The 11,878-nt window shown below is 44.1% G+C and overlaps 1 long non-coding RNA gene across 1 annotated transcript in view; it reads right to left on the minus strand.

Moving 5' to 3' along the window:
* LOC132825744 (uncharacterized) overlaps positions 1-11,665 on the minus strand; it is a 45,081-nt gene extending 33,416 nt beyond the window's left edge. Inside the window, exon 1 of the long non-coding RNA XR_009645811.1 lies at positions 11,556-11,665. This is a non-coding gene — a long non-coding RNA (uncharacterized LOC132825744). The remainder of the gene's footprint in view (positions 1-11,555) is intronic.
* Between the last annotated feature and the right edge of the window lie 213 nt (positions 11,666-11,878).

Raw genomic sequence — 11,878 nt, forward strand, 5'->3', positions numbered from 1 at the left:
AATTCTCTCCACCACCAAAGCTCAGGACAGGAGGTAAATATAAAAAAAGAAGAGTAAAGAAAAATGGTTGGAGGGGACAAGCCCAGCTCAGGAGCCCTACTCCATGGCCATCTTGCTTTTTCATTGAAGCACCAACTGTTGTTTATGTAGCACCAGATTTGATGGGACTAGGCAGCGGGCTGGTGATGCCTGGTAGAGGCTGAACCAGTTGAATGACCCTCCAGCTCTTTATTTGGGAGTTTCAATTACTCCCATCATGGTCAAACTTGCAACTCGTCAGTCCACATTGGTTATAGACCCACAGTTGATAATTCTGACTAATGGTGGTCTTGGTTAAGTGTTACATATTGTCCGAGATAACTTTTTAAAAACAGTTGTGGTTTAAGAGTTACTCTGAGGCATGAGTATGTGATCCAAGTGGAAACTTGGACACAGTGCTGAGGAAGTGCTGCATTGCTGAAGGTTGGAACCCCAGACAAAGAGCGGCATCGATCAAAGCCAGCTTCTCCCACCCCGGCAGTTACATGGCACAATAATAAATAAATCACTGACTCAATAAGGCAATTATCTATTAATGGCGATCATAAAGATAATCATTGAATCACAGAACAGAATCATAAAATCCCTAGAGTGTGGAAGCAGGGTTTTTGGCCCAATGCCAACCCTCTGATGAGGATCACCCTCTCCCCTATCCCTGTAGTCCTGCATATCCCATGGCTACGCCACATAAACTGTAGACATAGGTTGGATAGTATGGACAAGTTAGCATGGCCAATCCACCTAACCGGCACATCTATTGGACTGGAGTTTGGAATCCTTACATCGGAAAGCGTTGAGAAACAAGGACATCATGAGGTGTGGCTGTATAGGATGGGTTAGAATTGTTGATAATATTCAACAGCTGCATGACCTTGAATAAGTCCTGTAATGGGTGTCTCTCGTTCCTGGATGTGCCGAATCAACTTGTTTTTCCGCACTTGCAGCTCGTTGCACTGTAAAAAAGAGAGAACTTTGTTCCAAATTATTGGACTTCGCCTCTCCCCGAGATCACGAATGGTGCCGCGATCGAACCTAAGCCTCCAAACTAGCTGTTGAACAAGTTCTTGACTGGCAGAAGGGCGTGAGACTTACTGTTTTCTTTGCTGTCTTTTTCACCTTTTTATTTACTTAATAAATGTTCACATCTAAGTTAAATTTATGTTGTCGAGTCTTCTCTTAATTACATTTAACTGAATCCAAAGCACTGTTTGGGTACACTTTGTGATCCAAGACAGTGATCAGCACAGAACTCAAAAGGGAAGGTCACGTTTTATTGAATTCCTTCAAGCAGTGACCGTAAAGGTAGATATAGGTAGTACAGAAGATGTAATATAATGAAGGCCAAAAGGCCTTCAATAAGATAGCACAGAATGGATGACGAGCTGGTTATAAAACAGGACTCACTGAGAGTTGGGAAATGGTGTTCCATGAGGATTGGTGATGGAAACACCATTGCTCATCAATTACGTACATTTACATAAGTAATTTGAACTCAGGGGTAGGAAGACAATATTACAATTTGCAACATTGAGGGGTGTAGTTAATACAAAGAGGGAGAATAATGAGACATAAGTAAAAAGTAATAAACCTCCAGAATGAGGAAGTATGAGTAAATGAAATACACTGGTTGATTTTTTAAAGTTTGATTTATTGTAGTTACATGTACCTAAGTACAGGTAGTTGCGTTCCCATACAACACCTGCTAGAAAATCATGCACTAGAAATAATGGGGTCTATGGGAAAGATTGGGTTGGGGCGAACCAACAAAAATACTAGCAAAAATCGAAACAATATAATAGTTATCCTTACACAAACAACAGCACAGTGTCAATAAATTTTGACCAGTTGTAACTGACCTGTTATATGGTTCTGTATAGCACAATTCATCACAACCTTCAACTGATTATTCTTGTTTGGCATCTATCCTGCTGGCTGCACTACATTCCAGCCAATCAGCTGATCCCATCCAGTGCTAACACTGCACAAGTCAGATCCCAGATCCTTAATCGATCAAGGGCTGAATTTTAATTTCTTTCACTAAGTGTTAGGTTTATTGGAGGGTTTCACATTGTGCTGCTTGGGAACATCTATCGCCTTATTTTATAAAACCCACCTGACTTATTACCTGCCCCACCCTTTGGTACCCCTCTCACAGACTCTAGCACCACGTGCCATTTCCAAAACAACTCACCACTTCCTGGATACCCTAGAATTGACCAATATCTGTGGTGCAGCACCATCTTTAAAAAGATATTGTCACCCAAACAAAAGCTTCCCTGCAAAGTTCTTGATATTTGCCCTGGACGTGGCGCACAATGGAAACTTGATGCCTCTCTTTGTGGGCAGGAACATGGAGGTATTGCTGATGGGGATGTGGTGATGTTGAGGCAGGGTGTCCTTTTCTCCCAGGCCAACAAAGGAAGCCATTCTACTGGAACCACGCCAACCTGGACCAGAGATACCAGTGCAATCTCAACCATCTGAAGGAATTCACAGAATGTACGTAGATCAATGACCACCTTCACTCTGCAAGTGTAAGTGCCACCATCCTCTCATTGATACCTCACACTCACTCTATCTCTGCCATTGCACCCATCATTCCTTGCAACATCATCCCCACTCACTCTCATCCTCGCTAACATCTGGCCCTGACTAACCCTATATCTCTTCACCCCCTCAGGACATCATCACACATGCACCAAAACTAACAGCATGTCACCCATCTTTCCCTCCCTCACCCGCAGAGTTTCCTGACTCTGATCACCCTGACTGACCATGTCCTTGCCCCAGTTCTGGTACTTTTCTGCAGTTGGTTGCCACAGCGGTTAGTCACTGAAACAGGTTCACATGAGTCTGCAGATATTCTTTAACAAAGAAATATATTTTTAAAACAAAAACAGGGAGAAAAATGCTCTTAATACGAGCAACAAATGCAAGTTTCAAACTGCTCCTCAACACTGTCCTTTTTACTGTTAGTCAATTCCAGTGAAATCTCACTCTTATCTCAACTCTTTAAGTTTATAAATTACCAGATTGCTCCCAGCTTTTTGCCCTCAGGCTGTCAAGACATTTTCACAATGTTTTTCCAAGTCCACTAGCACAAACATTTCACAAAACCTTTCTTGAAGCCCTTCAGGAGAATGCGCACAAGCCGACTGATCACATGATGCCGGCGCAGAGTCCAGTCCTCCGCGCACCGTGACGTCTAGAGCCGGGCATGAGAATCGCATAACATCGAATGGGCGTTCCCGTTATAAAGCGAAGTCGGTAATTCGCTAATCACGTTCCAGACAAATTGTGTTAAATAAACGTGGATTATATGCGAACTACCTATACAGTGAAAAGCTTTGTTTTGCGAGCAATACAGGCAGATCATAACAAACAAGGACGTACAGATCATAGAGTGGTTAGACAGAGTGAGGCAAACAAGGTTATGGCTGCACAGGAGGTGCACCAAACAGGATCAACATTATTTGAAGTTGGAGAAGTCCACTCAGCAGCCTAATACTGGCAGGGAAGAAGATCGTGGGCGGCACGGTGGCACAGTGGTTAGCACTGCTGCCTCATAGCGCCAGAGACCCGGGTTCAATTCCCGCCTCAGGCAACTGACTGTGTGGAGTTTGCACGTTCTCCCCGTGTCTGCGTGGGATTCCTCCGGGTGCTCCGGTTTCCTCCCACAGTCCAAAGATGTGCGGGCCAGGTGAATTGGCCATGTTAAATTGACCGTAGTCTTAGGTAAGAGGTAAATGTAGGGGTATTGGTGGGTCGGTGTGGACTTGTTGGGCCGAAGGGCCTGTTTCCACACTGTAAGTAATCTAATCTAGAACTGATTGGTGTACGTGTTCAAGCTTCTATAACTTCTGCCTGATGGAAGAGGTTGATGATGTTGGAAGTCTTTCCGTGGCACTGAGCCATGTAGATGGAGTCCATGGATGGAAGGTTGGCTTCTGTGATGGTCTGGGCTGTGCGCACAACTTTCTATGGTTTTTTTACAGTCCTGAGCAGAGCAGTTGTCATGCCAGGCCTCAATGCACCCGGATAGATTGACAAATGCAGGGTGGTGGGAATAATAACATTGATACGTATTCTTTGGAAAATAGGTGATAACCAAGCCTTTGATAGGTTTAAACAATAACTAGTTTATGACATATTATGGAACAATATAAAGCTCTACAGCATCTGGCTAAGTCAAATAAAGGTCTGATGTTTTACTTTCAATCCTCCCTCTCATGTTTGCCTCTTAAATCATCACTGTGTTACTCACACTGTTCCAGTCATTAACCCTTTCAAACCCACTATACATTGTCAGTTCCGTGTGAGAGTTTGTAAGTTGGTCCTACATATTTGACTAAATAGAAGCACTGACTGCATTTGAAAAAAAAGACTGCTCATTTGTGAAGCACTTTGAGAAGTGCAGAGGATGTATCAGGTGCTTTGTAAATGTAAGTCTTTTTTAAACATTTGTACTTTGTGACTCATCCAAAATTGCTCCCTGTTTCCAGGTAATGGCTGACTTATATTTTATAACTCGCTAGTTCCGAATTGTGAGCAGTTATTACACAATCTGTTTGCCCTGAAATGTTACAGGTGGGTTTTATTGAACAGAAGCAGTTTGAAACAACTGAGGATGAAGTTGAGATACGTGGGCTATTGGTGGGTGTTGGTACCAGCTGTTGCCTGACCCAGGTGTCAAAATGCAGTACCATTGTGGAGGCAATCATGGCCTGGTATAATCCTGTCACAACATCCAAGAGATGTCACCTGGATGTGAAGCTTTACCATCACATAATTAAAGGGTCGAGAGTGTAGTGCTGGAAAAGCACAGCCAGTCAAACAACACCCGAGGAGCTGAAGAATTGACGTTTCAAGCATTCGCCCTTCAGATGCTGCCTGACCGGCTGTGCTTTTCCAGCACCACACTCTCGATTCTGATCTCCAGCATCTGCAGCCCTCACTTTCTTCCAGCATAACTAAAGGGCCCAAGTTCATCCAAATTAATTTCTTCAAAGTTTTCCGTCCAGGCAGTAGAACCCCAATTAACATAAACCCTGTTTGTAACTAACAAATGATTTCTGTACAGCGTCTTGTTAGCCGATATAAAGTGGCTTATCTTTTCACTCTCACTTTGTCTCATCAATCTTAACAGTATGACTTCCTAGGTGCTGGTATTCATCTGCGCTTTAGAGTCATTGAGATGTACAGCACAGAAACAAACTTTTCAGTCCAACTCATCCATGCCCACCAGATATCCTAAATAAAGCTAGTCCTATTTGCCAGCAGTTGGCCCATATCCCGCCATACCCTTCGTATTCATATACCCACCCAGATGCCTTTTAAATGTTGTCATTGTACCAGCCTCCACCACTTCCTTTGGCAGCTCATTCCATACATGCACCACCCTCTGTTTGAAAAGGTTACCCCTTAGGTCCCTTGTAAATCTTTCCCCTGTCATCTTAACCGATGCCCTCTAGTTCTGGATTCCCCCACCCCAAGAAACAAACCTTGGCTATTTATCCTATCCATGCCCCTCATGATTTTTAAACCTCTATGAGGTCACCCCTCAGCCTCCGACACTATGGAAAACAGCCCCAGCCTATTCAGCCTCTCCGTATAACTCAGACTCTACAACCCTGGCAAAATCCTTGTAAATCTTTTCTGAACCCTTTCAGGTTTCACAACATCCTATCAAGAACAAGGAGCTCAGAATTGAACGCAGTATTCCAACAGTGGCCTAACCAACGTCCTGTACAGCCGCAAGCTGCTGTTGGTGGGTGTTTGCAAATCAACAGGTTGTTTCCCTACATTTCAAATCACTCCCCATTGACAGTCAAACATATTGAGGAATCCAATGGGTGTGATTGGGATTATGTAAATATGAAACATTTATTTCTTTAACGAGGCAATGAATTCCATTTATTATTTTAAATATACCACATGTCAAACTTTAACCTTTTCATCTCAAGGTAATTAAACAATCCAATCTTCTTTAATAACTTAATAACTTTTTCTGATGAAATTTATTGTTGGCCTCACTTCAAGGTGATTGAGTCTGAACTGTGTACCAAACCAGACTGAACACAATCTGCAGGTTGCACTTTAACTGGGACACTGGATAAGTTGTTTCCTGTGTAATGGGAAGGGTATAGAAGTGTTCAATACAACCAATGATATTGGAGTGTAGGGCTGTCAGTTAAGAGAATGTTTGCGATTAGCTACTTTCATTAGAGCAGAGAACAGAGGGATTCTTTGAGGACATTAAGTCCTTCATGAGTGCGGTGGACAACAGGAACTGGTGGATATGGTGTATCTGGATTTCCAAAAGGTATTCGACAAGATATCACACAAAAGGCTGCTGCATGAGATCAAGGTGCACGGAGTTACAGGTAATGTGTTAACATGGATAGAAGATTGGTTAACTAACAGAAAGCAAACAGTGGGGATAAATGGGTGTTTTTCTGGTTGGTGGTCAGTAGCTAGTGATGTGTTGGGTCTTCAATTGTTTACAATATACATAGATCATTTAGAGTTGGGGACCAAGTGTAGCATGTCAAAGTTTGCAGATGACATTAAGATGAGTGGTAGAGCAAAGTGGGTAAAGAACACTGAGTGAGCAAGGGTCTGGCAGATGGAGAACAATGTTGATAAATGTGAGGTCATCCATTTTGGAGGGAATAACAGAAAAATGGACTATTATTTAATTGGTGAAAAATTGCAGCATGGTACTATGCAGAGGGACCGGGGGATCCTTGCGCGTGAGTCACAATAAGGTTGGTTTGCAGGTGCAGCAAGTAATTAAGAAGGCTAATGGAATGAACTTTGTGCTGAGAGTGTTACAACATCGACCCTGTGCAGGGGGATCAGTGCAGACACATGCTGCTGATACCTTTGACCGTCCTGGATAAAGATTCTTAATGTTGGCCTCCCTCTGCGCACAAAGGTGGAGCTGCCAATCCACTAGGGGTCAGCATGCCTGGGAGGTGCCACTTAAAGAGAGGGTCATGCTGTAGAATGGCCAGGGAGCATTTGCAACCTACTGAGTGTGTGCCAGACCTCTCAGGGCCCACAGACCAATGTTGTTCCCCTTTCAAAGCCCAATGAAGGGAGCGTACAGCAGCTCCTCTCCATGAGGTTGAGTCCCGGATGCCCACTCAGAGTAAACTCACAGTCATTGTCTTCCACATTGCTCACGTCCAATTTCTTCCTCAGCCTGACTGTGTCAATGAGCAGAAAATGTGTTGCTGATTAAAGCACAGCGGGTTAGGCAGCATCCAAGGAACAGGAAATTCGATGTTTCGGGCCAGAGCCCTTCATCATTCCTGATGAAGGGCTCTGGCCCGAAACGTCGAATTTCCTGTTCCTTGGATGCTGCCTAACCTGCTGTGCTTTAGCCAGCAACACATTTTCTGCTCTGATCTCCAGCATCTGCATACCTCACTTTTTACTGTGTCAATGAGCACCCAAATAACCACAACCCCTTCCAAGTTACCCATCTCATCATCCCCATATGATCTGTAGCCCATCAGCTCCACAGGAGTACTATTCCATCAACCCCATTCTCGGTGTGTGTATGTTCGATAAGGTACCCCATGGCAGGCTACTGCAAAAATTACGGAGGTATGGCATTGAGGGTGCATTAGAGGTTTGGATTAGGAATTGGCTGGCTGGAAGGAGACAGAGGGTAGTAGTTGATGGTATAGGTTCATCTTGGAGTGCAGTTACTAGCGGTGTTCCACAAGGATCTGTTTTGGGACCATTGCTGTTTGTCATTTTTATAAATGACCTGGAGGAGGGGCTTGAAGGCTGGGTAAGCAAGTTTGAGGATGATTCGAAAGTCGGTGGAGTTGTGGACAGCGAAGAAGGATGTGGCAGGTTACAGCGGGATATAGATAAGTTGCAAAGCTGGGCAGAAAGGTGGCAAATGGAATTCAATGTAGCTAAGTGTGAAGTCATTCACTTTGGTAGGTGTAACAAGAAGATGGATTACTGGGCTAATGGTAGGCTTCTTGGTAGTGTGGATGAGCAGAGGGATCTTGGTGTCCATGTACACAGATCTCTGAAAGTTGCCACCCAGGTAAATAGTGCTGTGAAGAAGGCATATGGCGTACTGGGCTTTATTGGTAGAGGAATTGAGTTTCAGAGTCCTGAGGTCATGTTGCAGTTGTATAAGACTCTGGTGCGGCCTCATCTGGAGTATTGTGTGCAGTTTTGGTCGCCATACTATAGGAAGGATGTGGAGGCATTGGAACGGGTGCAGAGGAGGTTTACCAGGATGTTGCCTGGCATGGTAGGAAGATCGTATGAGGAAAGGCTGAGGCACTTGGGGCTGTTCTCATTGGAGAAAAGAAGGTTTAGGGGAGATTTGATAGAGGTGTACAAGATGATCAGGGGTTTAGATAGGGTTGACAGTGAGAACCTTTTTCCGCTAATGGAGTCAGCTGTTACTAGGGGACACAGCTTTAAATTAAGGGGTGGTAGGTATAGGACAGATGTTAGGGGTAGATTCTTTACACAGCGGGTTGTGAGTTCATGGAATGCCCTGCCAGTAGCAGTGGTGGACTCTCCCTCTTTATTGTCATTTAAGCGGGTATTGGATAAGCATATGGAGGTTATTGGGCTAGTGTAGGTTAGGTAGGCTTCGGTCAGCGCAACATCGAGGGCCGAAGGGCCTGTACTGCGCTGTATTTTTCTATGTTCTATGTTCTATGTTCTATGTTCTGTGTGTGTGTGTATGCGGGTGGATGTGTGTGTGAATATGGGTGTGTGTGTTATTGTGGATGTGTGTGTGTGAGTGTGGGTAGGTGTATGTGTATATGGCAAGGTATGTGTGTGGTGGGTGTGGATCTGTTTGTGGATATATGTATAGGTGTAGATATGTGTGTGTAGGTGTATATGTGTGTCTGTATGTGTATAGGTGTGTGGGCCTGTGTGTTCATGTAGGTGTGTATGTGCATGTTTCTGTGCGGGCATGTGTGTGTGTGGCTGTGTTCGTGTAGATGTGTGTGGGTGTGTGTGTGAGTGTGTATGGTGTGTGTCTGTGTTCGTGTAGATGTATATGTGTGTGTGTGTGTCTGTCTGTCTGTGTTCGTGTAGATGTGTATGTGTGTGTGTATGTGTTGTTGTGTGTGTGTGTCTGTGTAGGAATTTATTGGTGTTGGGGGCACTTATGGGTTTGTGGGTGTGTGTGGATGTGCATGTAAATGATAGATACCTTGTCAGTATCAAATGCTATTTGAAAATACACAATTTTTGTGTTTTATTATGTTACTGGTGATATATAAATGCAAGTTGCCTTTGTTGTTCATTCGGTGTGCATGTGTGATGTGAGCCAGAGATACCATTGGAAATAAACTTTTAGAATCAATTTGACCCTGGCCTCAGCTCTGAGATTTGCCTGAGGTCATTAATAACATGGTTCCTTGCTCCAGTTTTAATGTCAACCAGTGCAGCCATGACTCATTTCATATCTTTGGTAACTGTTTGACCTGAACAGTCCTGTCACTCAGTGCATCAAACCTTGTTAACATTTCATTAACACCACTTTAGGGGATATTATCGTCATTAGTGGCTCTGAGGTAATCCCCCCTGGCCTGAATCAAGGACTATGTTCTGGTAATTTTCTAAGCTCTGAGAGCACTTTGTTATGTTAGATCACAACTTGTTCTCGACTGCCTGCAATGTGGCCGCCCGACTCTAATAAATTGCCTGTTCATTCAGGTAACCTCTGGGTCTCACGCACATGGTTCCAATAGTTGGTCAAATTAGCACCACAACAGGGGACTGGCCTGACGTCATCAAGCCTGATTAGGCTGTTGGCCTTGGTTAGTGAAGTTATCTGGAATGAATCGTTTGTCGCCCTGCCACACCTGCAATTAGGGGACCACTAGACTGTTAAACGCACTCCAAAACATATCAGACGAGAAGGTAATTCAGAAAGAATGTGAGTCTTAGGATTTCCTATAAAAACATCAGGGAGGTTCAAACACATGCATACCCAAATACACACCCATGCACGCACGCACACAAATGTAAAAACACACATAACACAGATACACATCCCATTGAAACACAAATACAAACACATGCATCTATGCATATACATACACGCATATACATACACGCATATATACACACACACATATTCACGCACGCGCCGCGCACACTCGCGTGCGCGCACACACACACACGTGCAAATGCCTCCACAAAAACAGGAACACTTATTTGCACATACACTATTATAAACACTAATACACACCCACATGGCTACTGATGCCTCCACATAAACACCTATACCCACGTACACACACTATTCCTGACCAACATACACACTCACATACACAGACACCAATCAGCACAGAGCTGTGGGTCTGGTGGTATTGTGGTTGTGTTACTAAACAAGTGATCATGCAGCAACAAAAACAGAAATTGCTGAAAAAGCTCAGCAGGTCTGGCAACATCTGCAACAAGAAATCACCGTTAATGTTTATCATGCAGTCTGGACTCATGGTGTTTTGACACGTATTCAAATCAAGTGCTCCTGCTGGGCAGTTTCAATGTCACAACTTAGTAAATGTGGAATTGCAGCCTGTCTCTATTATGGTAACCGTGAATCCATGAAATCCATGTGGTTCACTAAAGCTGGTTACAGAAGGATAGTCCTTCCTCAGCCTGGCCTTTACATGACTCCACACGGCTTGGAGCTGATTGAGCGAGGTCACCCCGTTGTTTTCAGGAAGGCAGCTGACTGCTATTTTCTCAAAGGCATTTCCAGGGGTTTGCAATAGATGTCACTGGCACTCATTTTTCATAAATAACTTTAAAAAGCGCACACACAATTAATTAGGTACAAATAAACATGCCATCCAAATTCACACTTAGATCCACATTCATACATGGTCAACCATTAAACCATTTATTCACACGCACAATAACATAATCTGACCAGTGCAAGACAGACAGGTTAGTGCACAAAGTATTTGTGCACACAGGGGCTGCGTCTACATCATTGGATACACAGTGCAGACATACGTGCACACGTAGATCACATGTGTGTGACACTGTGGTTCAGTGGTTTGCACTACTGCTTCATAGCACCAGGGACCTGGGTTCAATTCCAGCCTCGGGCAACTGTCTGTGTGGAGCTTACGCATTCTCCCTGTTTCTGTGTGGGTTTCCTCCAGGTGCTCCTCCCACTGTCCAAAGTTGTGCAGGTTAGGTGGATTGGCCATGCTAAATTGCCCATAGTGTCCAGGGATGTCTAGATTAAACAAATTAGCCATGGAAAATGCAGGATTACAGGGATAGGGTCAGTGTGGACCTGATAGGCTGAATGGCCTGCTTCCACACTGTAGGGATTCTATGGTATTGAAATACCTAATGACACACACTCATGTACACAAAACCTGTGTCTGGACAGTAATCTGAGCGTCCCTCCCACTGACCCTCTACTCCAGTTCTTACATTCACTATTTCGAATGGGATAACCATCTTCATACTTTCACCTTTTTGAACAGATCTACCTGCAAGGATGGTGAGTCTGCCAGGAATGAGGTGTTCAAGAACAGGAAGAACGATAGCTGTGGACCCTTTCAGGAGACTGGATTAGTGGTGCTGGAAGAGCACAGCAGTTCAGGCAGCATCCAAGGAGCAGCGAAATCGGCGTTTCGGGCAAAAGCCCTTCATCAGGAATAAAAAGACGTTTACAGAGTTCCTAATCCTGAATTGGGTTTAAAGTTGGAATGTGAAAACAGACCATGAATTCCACCTCCATGCCTGTGACACCCTACCACAGGACCCACACAAGATTTGATGCTGCACTCGGATATAATTGGCCACTTACTCA

The sequence above is a fragment of the Hemiscyllium ocellatum genome, chromosome 21, assembly GCF_020745735.1.
Source record: "Hemiscyllium ocellatum isolate sHemOce1 chromosome 21, sHemOce1.pat.X.cur, whole genome shotgun sequence".
NCBI classification, from domain to species: domain Eukaryota; kingdom Metazoa; phylum Chordata; class Chondrichthyes; order Orectolobiformes; family Hemiscylliidae; genus Hemiscyllium; species Hemiscyllium ocellatum.